Source organism: Coptis chinensis, chromosome 6 (assembly GCF_015680905.1).
Source record: "Coptis chinensis isolate HL-2020 chromosome 6, ASM1568090v1, whole genome shotgun sequence".
In the NCBI taxonomy this organism is placed as follows: domain Eukaryota; kingdom Viridiplantae; phylum Streptophyta; class Magnoliopsida; order Ranunculales; family Ranunculaceae; genus Coptis; species Coptis chinensis.
This window is the reverse complement of record NC_141461.1, coordinates 27,830,671-27,847,577: the sequence shown is the minus strand read 5'-3', so window position 1 is coordinate 27,847,577 and position 16,907 is coordinate 27,830,671.

The window sequence follows — 16,907 nt, the reverse complement described above, 5'->3', positions numbered from 1 at the left end:
TATTTTCGGATAAAGTTGGGAATTGTTCAGTTAAAAAGGCGTCTTTAGGTATGTTGGTCTTATGCCTAGTAGTGCACAACTCTTTAAGAAACTTAGCGTGATTAGGTAGCTTTTTAATAGCTTCGAGAAAAGGAAGGTTTATCGTTAGATTTTTGAAAATGTTCCTAATCTCCTCGAAGTTGGTATCCCTGGTTAGCATGGCTAATTTTTGAGGGAATGGTGGTTTAGCTCTATATTTAGCGTATGGCTCGACTTGATGTGTAACCTTGGCTTTCTGTTTCTTTAGGTTGTGGTTTAACCGGTACCTCTACAATTGGTAGGTTCTTCAGTTTCTATGTCGGTATCTAGTTCGATATCCGGTGTAGGAGTATCACGATGGGGTAACTATAGGCATAGTTACTTTGTTATCAACCACCTTTCCAGAGCGGAGAGTGGTGATGGCATTTAGTCACCTACTATAGTCGTTTCGATACTAGTATTACCGTTTACCTCAAAGGTCGTGTTTGTTGTTTTAGGGTTTGGTATCGCTTGTCCTAGAAACACGCCTTTTGGTTGGGCTTTCTCTTGGGCTAACTGTTGTATACCCTGATTTATGGATTGTAATATCTGTTGGTTTGATTGAGTCATTGATTGGAAAAGTTGTTGGGTAACTCAGTATAAAAAGGCGTCGACACGGTCCGGTTGTGTCGGTGTAGTAGTCACAGGTGGTGCGACTGGAACTATCTCACGTTGATTATTTATGGGTGGGTTTTGATAGTTACTATTGTTAACCGGAACGATACCTCTATTGGTATTATAATTATTATAATTATTTTGACCTTGTGCTACACCTTGTCATGGTTGTGCTTGGTTGTTATAATTATTATAATTTTCCTGACCTTGTCCCTGTCCTTGCCTAGGTGGAGCTTGATTATAGTTGTTTGTTTGCCTAACATTTTGGTTATTAAACCTTGGAGTTGTAACTTGTTGATTGTTTCGCCAACTAAAGTTGGGATGTTGTCTCCATGGGGCATTAGGAATAGGATAGTTATTAATGGAGCAAACATTATCTTGCTCTGATTGTTGTTGTTCATAGGCGAAAGGACAATAGGAGTTAGGGTGCTCAGGACTCAAACAGAAATTACATGGGTTGGAGTTGACATTCATGACGGGAATAGGCTTTTGTTGAATAGAAATAGCCTCTACTTTTTTAGTTAGAGATTCGATTAAATTTTTAAGTTCTGGGTCGGGTTTCATCTCAAACATACCGGCGGCCTTAACTGTTGAAGAAGAACTAGCAGAGCGGGGGATATCATCACTCCCCCAATTGTTATTGCGTTTAGTTTGTTCTTCTAAAAATTTATAAGCCTCTGAGGCTCCTTTACTTAGAAAACTACCCCCATTCATTATGTCAAGGACTTCTTTATGGTGATGTTGAAGTCCTTTGAAAAAGGCACGAACTAACGTGTCTTTTGCTAGGTTATGGTGTGGACACTCTATTAGCAGATCGGTGAAACGATTCCAAGCCTCGTAAAATGATTCATGGGGGTTGGCCGGAAGAAATGAATCTTGGAAAGCATTTCATCCGTCTTTAGGGGTGGGTAAAAATGTTCCATAAAAAAAGTGAACAAGTTTATCCCACGAGTCCCACGAAGTTAGCGCTTGGGCGCAGTTAACCAAAGACGCCTTTATCGGCTAAGGTGAAGGGAAATACCCTCGGTTTAATTTGTTCCGCACCAACCGTAGGATGATGGAATGTTGTAAGGACTTGTTCAATCCTAGCGTGTGTTGGTAAGGTTTTTCATGGCCTAAACCATGGAAAACGGGTAACAAATTAAATATGTTTGGGGATTCAAAAATCCCCCAATGGGTCCGCTAGAACGATGCAAGACTTAGGGCTATCGCTCAAAGCTTTGTAGAAGTCGGAGAGAGGAGTCTCTCTTTCTTCAGCCATAATATCTGGTGGTGTGTGTAAAATAGTAGCTAGAAGTGTAGTGGGTGATATACTAGATAGAATTGTTTGTTGACGTTGTTGTGTGATTAGGTTTGGTGGTTTTGTTCGTGGGACCTTAATCTCATGAAAGACTAAGTCGAACTTAACTAAACATGCAACACTCCCAACAATTCTGATATATTAGTAGAAACCTCTAACTGGAGATGCGAGGTGTGGAAGAAAGGACTACCTGATTGCGTCCTTGCTTCGCTTATGAATAGCGTCTTGTTTACGCGTGTTGGTGTAAATAACAAGTTAGAACACTGAAAAACTTTAAAAAAATCAAGTTTGAAACAAACTCAGAGAAATCCATAAAAATTTTGCCGGTGGCGCAGCGCTCGAGAAGCGTGGTCGCTCCTAGTCCAAGTGAGTGGCTGGTCGCGCTTTGGTAAAAAGGGCTGGTCGTGCTTCGATGTCCAATAAGTGAGGGTGGTCGCTCGAAGTCAGGGCGGAACAAACGCAGTGCTCTTATAGCGCTTATCGCTCCGTGTAATTTTTCCGAATTTTTCGATCTTTGAAACGGATAACCACAGTATGAATCAAACAAGGGTGGGTGGGTTTAATGGGACTTAAAAATGACTAATTCTACTATGAAAACAATGCTAAAGTGCAACTAAGATGGCAGCGACGCCATTTGATAACTGTAAAATGAATAATTTACCTACGAAATGAACAATGAAACTCAAAACGTAAGTAAACTAAAACTATTTACGTGTCTATTTTATCAAAGTTTCAACTCTCAATTCTATCGAAATAGAGTGGAGTAACAAATTGTTCCACTCCTAGTGCTCTAGCATGGATTGTTTTCTAATCTTAATTAGTCGGTCTTAAGTCAATGAGAGCTTTACGAAGGTGATTACTACGATACTTACTGAATTTGATTACTTGAATTTAACTACGAATGCTATGGAAATACGATTGTTTGAATCTAGAAAAAGAAATTAGAGGGGAATTGAATTCACCTCCAATCCAACTTAACAACCTAGCGTAGAATGTTGTATCTCAATTCTCACGTTCTCACGGCGAGAATTTCGAGTTCTAATCCCTAGTGTTCGTGGCATTTCTACCGAATACTAACTAGCATGTGAGGTCGTCTACCCATTCTCATGGCGAAACACGACCTTCTAGAGTGGAATAGATTCTACAACCAATTCTATACTAACCACTAAGTTTTCATCAAGGCTTCATCAACCCCTCTAATGGAGGTTTTAGCCTTGAGTCATCAAACTAACATTTCCATTGAATCTAAACTAAACATAATGTAAGAAATTGAAATTTACTTACTTAAGCAATAATGATTAAAATCTAATTAACAACTAAGAAATGGTAACCAACAATAATTAAAACAGATCTAATAGATTGAAATACACAATTCGAAATTGATAAAATAACTATTTTATCTATCTAAATCAATCAAGAACAATGATTTAAAGATTTAATCTAAAACAAGAATTGAAAATGGAACTAAAACTTAATTTAATTAATAAAACTAGATCTAGAATTCTATATATTAATTTAGGTCTAACTAGCTACCATTAAGAAAGAGCTAAGCTTTTGTTTTTATACATTCAGATCCAAAAATCGTGCATGGGCTTGGAGCCATGTTTTGGGCCGGAGAATCGTGCCCAAAACCCAGTCTTTCAAATCCAAAAAAGGCCTTTTCAGCTGCAGTTGGCTTCCACAGACTTTTCGTCCACTTCTGCTCCTCTGATTGGGTCAAGGCTTGGACCATTGGAAAGATCTTTCCGAGCCGGTCGTTTTGACATAAAGTAGGCCCCATTCAGGGTCTGAGTCCAAAGATACGGCCTTCGAAGTTCTCTTGACTTTGAGTCTTTGTTTACGCCCGCGTTGACTTTGACTTTTTAGCTTTGACCAGGCTTTAGAAAGGTTTTGTCTTCTTGAATCTTGGCCTTTAATCATAGAAATCCTTAGCAACCAACCATTGCTCCTTTATCTTGCTAAAGTGGCACATTTTACGCACATAATGGACTTTGCAACTTTGAAATGCATAAAAACACGTAATCAGTGCTAACTCTTAATTATTACTCACATAATTGGTCTAAAAGTATGTCTGTTACAGGGTTAAAACTACAGTTTTGGGCTCTTATCAATACGCAAACTATCTCTTAACAATTTAAACAAATCAAATCATGCATGAAAATAAACATGTTATATATTGGTATGTAGGTTCCTACCTTAGCAAGCTCCGTTCTCCTCAAGCCCACTTAACCGAATCGAGCCTGCTTAACCGAATCCACTCTTATTTGACTCCTATAACATCATATACATATACATCGACTATTAGAAGTTATCGAATGAACGAGAATTCTTATCTAACTTAAGTCGAGAAGAATCTCGACGCTAAGAATTTGGTTTCAGGTATCTTTTCCTATAACTACTGTCAACAGCGCTACATGCCATTTCTAGCACTGTTACTCTGACGGGTCTCTATAGGCCTTTATGCCCACACTACTGATAAGAGCCCAAAACTGTAGTTTTAACCTTGTAACAGTCATACTATTAGACCAATTCTGTGAGTAATAATTAAGAGTTAACACTGATTACGTGTTTTTATGTATTTTAGGCTTCAAAGTCCATTATGTGCAGCAATGTGCCACTTTAGCGAGATAAAGGAGCAAAGGTCGGTTACTAAGGAGCTCTGTGACTAAAGGCCAATATTCAAGAAGACAAAGCCTTTCTAAAGCCCGGTCAAAAGCTGAAAAGTCGACGCGGGCAGAAACAGCACACAAGTCAGCAGAACTTTCAAAGGTTGTATCTTTGGACTCAGACCTAGGAATGGGGCCTACCTTATGTCAAAACGACTGGCTCGGAAAGAGGTTTCCAATGGTATAAGCCTTGATCCAATCAGAGGAGCAGAAGTGGACAAAAAGTCTGTTGAAGCCAACTGCTACTGAAGAGGCCTTTTTGGACAGAAAGAATTGGGTTTTGGGCCTGATTCTCTGGCCCAAAACATGGCTCCAAGCCCATGCACGATTTTTGGATCTGAAAGTATAAAAACCAAAGCTTCACTCTTTGTTAATGGTAGCTAGTTAGACCTAAAACAATAGATAATTATAGATCTAGTTTTTATTTAATTAAATTAAGTTTAGTTTATATTCAATTCTTTTTTTAGATTAAACTCTTAGAATCATTGTTCTTAATTAGTTTGATAAATAAAATAGCTATTTGTCAATTTTGATTCTTGTCATTTACAATTGTTTAGATCTAATTTTCCTTATTACGTAGATAGCTAGACTTAGATTAGTTAGATTATTAATTTAGTATTTGAATCATTGTTTTATTATTCATTAGATTAATAAAATAGTGTTCTCCATAAGTTAGTTTCATTTCCATTAATTGTTTAGTTTCAATTCGTAGATTCAAGTAATTGCCATTATTAGTTTAATTCAATTATTGCATTAGTAGTTTTGAATTGGGCTTAAACAAGCAAAGTTTCAATCTTTATATCATGTCTTGTTTGAATTCCATTGGGAATGATAATGATTGATGATTCTCGGCTAAACCTCCATTGAGGGGTTGAGAAGCCTTTGATGAAAGCTTGATTCGATTATCGTAGAGTCGTCGTAATTTCCTTTCCACTCTAGAAACTATTAGTTCACCATGAGAATGGGTTAAATCGTTCACATACTAGTTATGAATTGGTAAAAATGCCATGTGTAATTAGGGATTAGGAGTAACCATATTGTTTGCGATTCAATTCGATTACGACAATTCATCGTTAGTAGGATTAAGTCAAGTTAAGGTGGAATCAATCCCCCTCTAACTCCTTATCATAGAATCAATGTAGCATTCCCATAGTTGTTCTGATAGTCGACTAGTTGCATCTTGTGGGTAGTTGCATCGTAGTCAAGTTGCCACTTCGTAAATCTCTCATTAAACTTTAGAGTTAAGAGCACTTATACGTAGAGAACACATAATGCGGAAGGACTAGGAGTGGAACGAATAACTCTACTCAACTATATCTCATAGGATTGAGAGTAGAATCTTTGATAAAATATAGGCACGTAAATAGTTTTAGTTTACTTACGTTTTGAGTTTTATCGTTCATTTTGTAGGTAAACTATCAATTTTATGTTTTATCAAATGGCGCCGCTGCCATCTTAGTTTCACTTTCGCATTGTTTTTGTAGTATAAGTACTTTTCTTAAAGTCCCATTAAACCCACCCACCCTTGTTTGATTCATACTGTGGTTGTCCGTTTCAGCATTGAAAAGTTAAAAAAAAAAAACACGAGCGACCCATCACGAGCGTGAGCGAAGCACTTTTGCTACCAAAAGATAAGAACATCGACCGACCCGCCCCATGTGGAGCGCGACCCGCCCTAAATCACTGTAACTTGAAGTTACACGGAGCGCGACTGATAAAGATAAAATTGAATAGCTTACCTACGAAATGAACGTTGAATCTCAAAACGTAAGTAAACTAAAACTAATCTTATGTGTCTAATTTATCAAAGATTTCTCTACTTTCAATCCCTTGAGATATAGTGGAGTAAGAAGTTCGTTCCACTCCTAGTGCTCTAGCATGAAATGTTTTCTAGTCTAATTGATCAGTCTTAAAGTTAATGAGAGCTTTACGAAGGTGTGTTATACTACGATACCTATATGAAATTGATTATGTTGAATCTAACTAAATGCTATGGCAATATGATTGTTTTGAATCTAGATAAAGGATTAGAGGGGAATTGAATCCACCTCGAATCCAACTTAATAGCCTAGCATAGATTCTTGTATCTCGATTCCTACGTTCTTACGGCAAGAAATTCGAGTTCTAATCCCTAGTGTTCATGGCATTTCTACCGAGTACTAACTAGCATGTGAGGTCATCCACCCATTCTCATGGCGAATCACGACCTTCTAGATTGGAATAGACTCTACAATGCTTCTACACTATACCACTAAGTTTTCATCAAGGCTTCATCAACCCCTCTAATGGAAGTTTTAGTCTTGAATCATTCCGCAATCATTCCCATATGAATCTAAACTAAACATATTATCAAGATTCGAAATTTACTAATCTAATTAAACAATGATTAAATTCTAATTAACAACTAATAAATGGTAACCAACAATAATTAAAATTAGATCTAATAGATTGAAATAACACAATTCAAAATTGATAAAATAACTATTTTATTTATCTAATCAATCAAGAACAATGATTCAAAGACTTAATCTAAAACAAGAATTGAAAATAGAACTAAACTTAATTTTATTAATTAAACTAGATCTAGAATTATCTATATTGTTTTAGGTCTAACTAGCTACCGTTAACAAAGAGCTAAGCTTTTGTTTTTATATGTCCAGATCCAAAAATCGTGCATGGGCTTGGAGCCATGTTTTGGGCCAGAGAATCAGGCCCAAAACCCAATTCTTTCAGTCCAAAAAGGCCTCTTCAGCTGCAGTTTGCTTCAACAGACTTTTCATCCACTTCTGCTCCTCTGATTGGGTCAAGGCTTAGACCATTGGAAAACTCTTTCCGAGCCTGTCGTTTTGACATAAGGTAGGCTTAATTCCAAGGTCTGAGTCAAAAGATACGGCTTTCGGAAGTTCTGCTGACTTGTGTGCTATTTCAGCCCGCGTCGACTTTTCAGCTTTTGACCGGACTTTAGAAAGGCTTTGTCTTCTTGAATCTTGGCCTTAAATCACGGAACTCCTTAGTAGCCGACCTTAGCTCCTTTATCTCGCTAAAGTGACACATTTCTGCACATAATGGACTTTGAAACCTGAAATGCATAAAAACACGTAATCAGTGTTAACTCTTAATTATTACTCACATAATTGGTCTAAAAGTATGACTGTTATAGGGTTAAAACTACAGTTTTGGGCTCTTATCAAACCAACCCCAAACAGCATTTTGCTTGTCCTCAAGCAAAGATGAGAAATTAGAATAAGTGACCAAAAATGGAGTTCTATCTACTCTCGTTTCGTTGAGTGCGATTGCATTGACCATATGCAACAAGGCCTTAAACCACTAGGAATTCCCTAGTGGACGAGTTATAGCCTCGTGAGAGTTTTCCAGTAAAGGTACTTACAAACTTCAACTATACTACAACGACTAAGAAATAAAACTATTGTTTCCTCATTCATGTCTCAATTATCTATACATCTCACTAGCAATGAATACAGAATAATCATGTCGAAACCTAAGCTAATATATGCATAATAATCAATCATCTATGAATAAACATATATACAATGAGTAATACTATGAAATGTCTAGCAGGGTTCGTTTTCGAAACTTCGAATAAGCGTCCTTAAGTAGGTCCTCACATAAATGTCAAGACAAAACCACTCGATTTTTCCAAGACAAGTTTTTTACTCCTCGGTGTGCGGTGGGCACACTTTACCTTACAATCTCAATGACAACAAGGAAGTTCGAGTCGATCAAACACATCGCCACTTACTTACTATCACACTAACCTATTCCTAATTGAGCTAGAGGTCTTTATTAGGTGTTGCGGGGATTAGGAGATGGTTTAAGAAGGAAGGAAATGGATATTCAAAAAGACAAGTCTGAGATAGTAGAGTCTCCATATTATGTAACTTAGAGAAAACCTTATTATTTACTTTTGCTTCTATACTTTGTTTCCATCCTTAGCCATATTATTATTATTTTTTTCTTTTTCTTTGGCTTTTGACTCATTTTATTCTATTTTTTTGGAGTTGTTATTTCATTTCGATTTTTATTTTTCTTTTCTTTGGATGGGAACTTCTTTTCTTTATTTTCTGAAGCAATTAACTAACTTTTGTTTACACCGGTTTTTCTCTTCTTCTTTCTTCCTCATTCTATTCTCGGACTTATTCTAGATTGGGTAGGTTGATTTTTTATTATGTTTTGTTTTTGTAACAGGGGTAAAGGATTTGTGGTTTATGAAAGGCTAAAGAAAGGCCGGAGAGGGGACTAGCTGAAAATAATTCATAGGTTTGAATTTCGGCTATATCGATCTAAAGAGGGCCTAAATTCTCGCTTAGGATATGGTTTAGTGATCAAGCAAGTGGGACGTGTGATTTCTCTATCCGGATTTTACTTCTCCCTTGTGTCATTTCTCAAATGTTTCATTTCATATAAGCTTTTTAGGCTATATTCTCACAGGATTTGTAGAATAAGTACTCTAGCCTAAATTTTGAGAAACTTATCGCTAACAATCATAGATACTCATGTAATATATTTATAGATAGATACAAAGATTATTACCTCATTATTAACCTAAGTTTTAACAATTATTATTACGATGCAAAAACTTCATTGAGACTTCTAAATTGTTAAGAGCATAGAGAAAGAAAACAATACCAATATTCCTAAGTGTATAGCATAACTTATTTATTTATATTTTTGAAAGTTTTTGAATTTTTTTTTTGACACTTTAACTAGAAAACAAATGCATATTATACATATCTATATCCTAACAGATGCCTTAATTACATGTGTTTCTATGCCCCCAAACAAGAATCATGCTTTGTCCTCAAAGTATTGTAAATAAAGAGGGTAGGAAACATTGAAACGCGTGTGAAATTCGGGAACATCGCAAAACAAAGTTATAACGTACTAATATAGGAAATAAAACCGACGAACTCTATAAGAGTTCCACCCATTATGGGGTTAACCAAATTAAATTGCTTGGGACATAAGCGGACACTAACAAAACAAAAACTTACCTTATCTCCGCTTTAAACATCCTCTTCCTCGCGGTGAGGCGAGGGTTCTTCGCGATCCCGCCATCCCATTGTAATTTGCCAAGCTTGCCGCCGGTTATCATCTACTAATGCTTTGTTAAAGTGTTATCATGTCGATGGGATGTAATGGGAAACCAAATGAGGCTGCACCCGCCATCCCGGCCAAGTCATTATTTGAATGAGCGAACCACCCGATTGGTGGGTCTCATGACTTCAACCCTTTTCCAATCTGTGGAATGTGCACGAATAGGTAAACAACTACGCATGATCGCGGCTTTACTAAAACAGGCATAAGAAGATACTTACGCCTCATGGTTTGGGCTCTCTTAAGACTAGCGACTAATACTCGGGGAATGTCATATCGGCGACGTCCCTCAGCTAGAGCGAGGAAAATGTCACCAGCAGTACTGTTTGTAGAAATGAACTGCCATTCCCCTCAAAATATTCATCAGGATGAATGCCCGCCCCTAACAAGCATGAGGGCCAGGCCAGCCCGCCCCTCAAATCTGTGAGGGCCAACTTTTGAGGGTTTTGACGCGCATTTTTGAGGGCCGGGTCGGGCCGGGTTGAGGGTCAGAGGGCCAAATTATCACCCCTACCCTGGAGAGGTGTTGGTCAGATGCAGAACGCATGGCCGTAATTCATCGTGGCATGCGTTCACTCAACACTATCTGCGAAGACCTCCGGACTCGACAGGCTACTATCTATCATAACTTCGAGATCCGATCCCAGCGGGAGGACGAGCGGTGGGAACAAATGAGGGCCGAGCTAGAAGCTCAGCGCCAGTTCCGGGCCGACATGCTTGCACGATTCCCACCTCACGGGGATTCTCCTTTTGAGGACACACCATCGAGGCACGAGCGTCGTCGCCGAAAGTTGAATGGTGCTGGCCCATCGGGAGCTCAGGAGCCATCTCCTGAGCGTGTGCCCTCCGCTACCAGTACCGAAGTGGTTAGGGATAGTATCGTTTGATGTTTATTTGTAGTTTCATTATTGTTATTTATTTTAATGTAAGTTTAATTCCGTAATTTGAATTTTATAGTGAAATGTACTTCGAATGGAAATTTTAATATAATGAGGTTATTTTCATTGTGCGTGGCTGTTTAATATTGATCCCACCTTCCCAAATTGTTTGGGGGTGGTGTTATCTATTCCAGCATGATTTTTATATGACCCTTGTTTTAGAATTTATTGCGGAGTCAAGGTGAAAATATGGCTGTTTAGGCAAATCTATGAATAAGTATATGAAATCTCGATTAAAGAGGTAGATTCTATCCTAAATTCAACCTAAAAGATACTAGGTTTGTTTTAGAATCAAGGAAATGAGTTGTTTCCATTTTCGGGTTTGGAAAGTTTAGGATTTTCGGAAACTGCCGTAAAAACTTTTTGGCAACTTCTCGATCCGTTTTAGCAACTTTAAACCTATATAAACTTCATTCATTCTACACGCACAACTCACACTACACCTAACCTCCATCACTCACCTTTCACTCCCACGATTCCCACGTTTCGTCTCAATTTCGATCTTTCAAGACACCTCGGGCGCAAGGCGCTGAGGAGGAGGCTTCTCTGATTTTTTTTTCAATTTTTGTCGGGCGCTTTCAAGGTAAGGTGAGCGACCAGCTCAAACACTGGAATTTAAAAACTTGAGTCGCCAGCGCTCAAGTAAGTAGAAGCTTTCAGCATACCGACTTCCGTGGACGGAAAAATTCCAGTTTTTTCTGCGGGGTGTTCTCGGATCATTCGCAGCTATTTCAGAGCATAATTTTGAGATGACATCTCCTACATTGATACCGGAACAGTCTTTCGAAGATTTGTTCCAAAGAACTACTTACGGTGCTTGGTTTCGCGAAGCGATCACATACGTAGGTTGGGAACCGCTTATGGTAAGACCTGATGCACTTTATTCTCCAACACTAGCATCTTATTTTTACGATAACTGCATTTTCTTTGAGAGACTAGATGGAGAACAAGTGTTCTCCATCAACATCGATAAAGAACCAATGGAAATTACCAGGTTCTTGTTAGCATTTGTGCTTGGACTTGCTATGCCCACGGAAATACAAGACCCATGGTGTTATTGGGTAGATAATATGTATGTCTACACTTATGAGTTTTTGCATGAGTGAGTATGGTAGGCATTTTCATTATATCGAGGACCAAGGGAATATAACGTCGCCTTTGGTAGCTTTGTCCATGAACATAGGAACTGTTTTGTTTTGGATCATGTTAAACATTTTAGGGAAAGACGCGTTTTCTTACGTGAATGATGCCACTTGCGCCGCTTTCTTCCTTGCTTTAGCCACGGGACGTATGTGTCATGACCTTCCCGAACCTTGTTGTCTAGTTTAGCTCGATCCGGGCATAAGTTCCTTCTTATGCCCGTTCTAATTTCACGTATTATGCTATGTTTCTTTTCTTTTTTTGTACACGCGTTTCACGGATTGGATTACGATCGATTAACCGTAAGACCCACAAATAGTATTATTCGATCTTTCCGTCGCGCAATGACTTGGCAAGGGTGGAGGATACAACCTCATCAGGTTGCACCCTACACCCCCGTCGGACCAAGTGGCTCTTAATAGGTTAGCAATAATAGATGATAAATGGCGGAAGCCCTGGCAAATTATCATGGCATGGCAGACGCTTGAAGGAACCTTACTTCTTTATAGAAGAAGAGGATGAGGAAGATGATGAGTAATCGCGGGAGATAAGGTCGGTTTTAATTCTAGTTAGTGTCCGCTTATGTCCCAAGCAATTTCATTCTTGTTAACCCCATAATGGGTAGAACTTCGTTATATAGAGTTGCGTCAGTTTTATTTCCTATATTAGTATCGCGTTCTAACTTTGTTTTGTAGATGTTCACGAATTTCACGCAGCGTTTCAATGGTATTTTTCCTACCCTCTTTATTTAAAATACTTTGAGGGACAAAGCATGCTTCTTGTTTGGGGGCATAGAAACACGTGTAATTAAGGCATCTGTTAGGATATAGATATGTATAATATGCATTTGTTTTCTAGTCAAAATTTCAAAAATTCAAAAATATAAATAAATAAGTTCATGTTATACACTTAGGAATATTGGTATTGTTTTCCTTCTCTATGCTCTTAATAATCTAGAAGTCTCACGTATATTTTGCATTAGAATAATTTTTAGAAACTTAGGTTAATATATAGGTAATAATCTTTGCATCTATCTATAAATATATTACATGAGTATCGATGATTGTTAGCAAGTAATGTGTCACCAATTTTCGGTGCATTGGGAAAAACATTATTTGTCCCCGACTCTTCGATTTCGAGGGTGTGACGACTCTCCACTCCCAAAACCCATAAACAGTTTTTAAAATATGCGGATAATTAAAAACCAATAAAAATTTCAATTATACAAAAGTCTTCTTCATTACAAAAATTCCCAATTAAGATTAGGTTACAAATCTCTTTTCAATAACTCTTTAATTAAAATATACAAATGAGAATACAAAAACATTGTCTAGATGAAAAGTTATATCACCTCAAGGGAAAAACAAAACGTATCGAGGAGATGTAACGCTTAATGCAAACCACAAGCAAAGCAGCCAACCTTCTTCAACACTAAACCTGTCAAGACTTATCGATCGACTATGTTCATTTAATGAACACACCCGATAAGCAAACATGCAAATCGGTTGACATTATAAAAATCTTTGGTGTGAGTAGTCATAAAATACAACATATAATATACATATATATACACAATCCATCGGCAGTTAGTTCCTCCACCGGCCTTTAACTTTCAACGACTAATACAACATTCTTAAGTACAATAATCTATAATCTAGGGTAGTTCCTCCAATCGAGAGCCTTAACATTCTTAAGTACACTAATCTAGGCGGGTAGTTCCTCCAATCGAGGCCTTTAACTTCCCACTAACCACACCACAACTATACTCATAATAAATAAGGCATGTAGTTCCTCCATCGAGGCTTTTAGGTTCTAACTAAACTATAACCAGCCAACCATATACAAATCATCTATCTAGAGATATATCATTTACCAACATATTACCATAATTAGATTATTTCGGGCTTTCTTTGTGTGTCCCTAAAATCACGTCAGTATCTATGTCTTACCTAGTTTCTGGCTACCATAATCATGAACCCAACGCCGAACATGTACATCCACATGCCTCCCCTTTACATAATGAGCCACTCCGTGCGTAACCACCACGAGCCGGGATGCCGCGACACGGGTAAATCCTCACACGGAAGCCAAATCTATGTAAGCACCGCCACTATTCGGCATAAAATATGCGCATCATCGTTCTTTTTTTGCTTAACGGAATATATCAAGCCACTATTCGCTCACGATTGCCCAACACATGGGTCAATCACATCTTATATATACACCCAACACATGGGTCAATCATATCACATAAGCCCACACAAGGCAAATCTCATGAGTTGTGGTAGTCGGGTTCTAGGATTTTCGTTCGTAATTTATTCGGGTGTCATCACGTTTATGACTCATAAGCATTTCTACTATACCCACGCGGGTCAATTACCTTATTGCACTAAGCCACAATACATAGAAATATCTCGGTTACCTCATAACCATTTTCATTCTTTCACGTGCCAATATATTATTGCACTACACCACACTCCGGGGCAAATATTCACTAATACTATATTAGCATCTCACATATAAAATAATGGAGTGTATATACATTTTTCCATGATATTGCAGTAATATAACTATCTCAACATATTATATTATGTCACAATGCTTCAACGTGATCGCGATACATTTTATTATAACGTATTAGGAATATAATATCTCCTAACATCTCAATATCGTCACGTGTCAAAAATACATAACATCAAGGTCAAATCTTTCTTAGAATTGACAACCACATATATACTAGCTTCCACCAGCATTTTATTATTATATGTGTCCATATAATATACACATAAAACGTATCACAAATAAACAGTCCACAGTCCACAATCAAAGCCCAATATATATATATGCTTTACACACTACTCACGTCAAATCTAAATTAGATAATGACAAACCAAGTTATATAATATCGACAACATTTTATTTCTATATTTATCCATATAGTCCAATATGTGAAAACTAGAAAAGTCAACATTCACAGTCAACGGTCAAAGTCAAGCGGTCAAATGTCAAAGTCAACGGTCGACGGTCAAAGCCAAAGTCAACACATCATGGTCAAAGTCAAAGTCAACACATCATGGTCAAAGTCAACACATCATGGTCAAAATCAAAGTCAACCCATCATGGTCAAAGTCAACACATCATGGTCAAAACCAAAGTCAACCCATCATGGTCAAAGTCAAAGTCCAATGTCAACGGTCAAAGTCAACCCATCATGGTCAAAATCAAAGTCAACCCATCATGGTCAAAGTCAACACATCATGGTCAAAATCAAAGTCAACCCATCATGGTCAAAGTCAACACATCATGGTCAACGTCAAAATCAACACGTCATGGTCGAAGTCAAACTGTCATTGTCAAAGTCAAACCGTCGTTTCCGTGTTCGACAGGTTCAGGGTCATAGCCATGGTTCATGGCTAAGGTCAAAGGTGCATGGCTCATGGGCTCATGACCAAAGGTAATGGTTCGGACCCAACAGGCGGAGCCCAAACCTTAGAACCCAAAAGTCTAAAACCAATTATTTATTCCACCTGACCCAATTGGGATCAATGTTAAGTCCTATGGACTGGCCCCAAACAATATTAGAAACTGGCCCAAAAACGTTAAGTGGTTCGGTCCAAAAATCTTTAAATTGAACTGGTCCACAAATACAAAACAAATAGAAAAGGCCCAACCACTTAAATTATATTTCGGCCCACCTAAAACAAAAACTGAAATTTCGGCCAAAACCCTATTGAAATTTCGGCCAAGCCACTAAAGAATTTGGCCCAAACCAAACACTTAAATTTCGGCCCACACAACTTAAAATAGAAATGGGCCCAACACAAAACAACCATGGCCCAAAGACTGAAACCGACCCAGGCCCAAGCCCAAGCCGTCAACAGTTCACCTTCTTCACCCATTCTCCTCCTCCTCCACCAAATCCGGCCACCCAAAACCTTCACACACCACCCCAAACAAAACATCGAAAATGGTGTGGGTGAAAAACCCCACAACTTTAATTAACCAAGACACTCCAAATTTCGGTTCGAAAATCACCCCAAAAATTTCCGGATCCGACCGCCATTAATGGCTTCTCTCCGAGCTTTGGCAGCCCACACCTCACTACACCACCCAAACATCAACCCAACAACCTTCCCACACCACCAAAAGGTTCAAACAACGAAAAAATTACAATTTAACAACCAAAAACAGCTAAAGTCAATTTACTGGAGGATGGGCGTGCCGCCATTGATGGAGCTTCGAGCTTCAATCGACGCCCCCAACCTCAACCAAATCCACATAGAATCCATACACAACAACAAGTATAGCGGTTAATCAACACCACCCCAGAAAAGTTCCACCAAAATGTAGGACGTTTTCTTGGTGTTGGACTCGCGACTCCTTCCGAGTTCCAACAGCTTACTCCAGAGTTTCAAGGATTTAGTAAATAATCCTACTACTATCTAACCGAACCAGTCCAATAAAAAAAATTGACAGTATGAGTAAAATAATTGAGCGAGAACCAAAAACTCTGACAGTGGTGAAATCGATTTAAGAAAAATAATAATATAATTACTCACAAAAACAGTTTACATGAACAGAAAATTCATAAATTCGAAACAGATGAAAATCATAGTTCTAGTAGTGGTGAGAGTTAACTCTACTCACCGGTCTTAACAGCTCCACGAATTTCTCCGAGTCCGAGCCGTCGCGATCCACTCTCCAGAAATCCAGCTTTCATCTCTGCCTCCATTTTTAATATTCTATTCTCCAGGAACCCTATTTTCTAGAAAAAAGTGTTTATATACCTGGGTCCGAAACCCAAGCCCAACACAGACTCGGGCCCAAAAACCAGGCCCACGTATCCCGAGTCCGGTCCGACGAGTTTTGAAAATAAATAATTAAATAATTTAATTAATAAATAGAAAAATACGTATTTAAAAATACGGGCGTTACAAGTAAGTTTCTGAAATCTAGGCTAGAATACTTATTCTACAAATCCTGTGAGAATATAGCCTAAAGCCTTATATGAGCGAAACATTTGAGAAATGACACAAGGGAGAAGTAAAATCCGGATAGAGAAATCACAGGTCCACT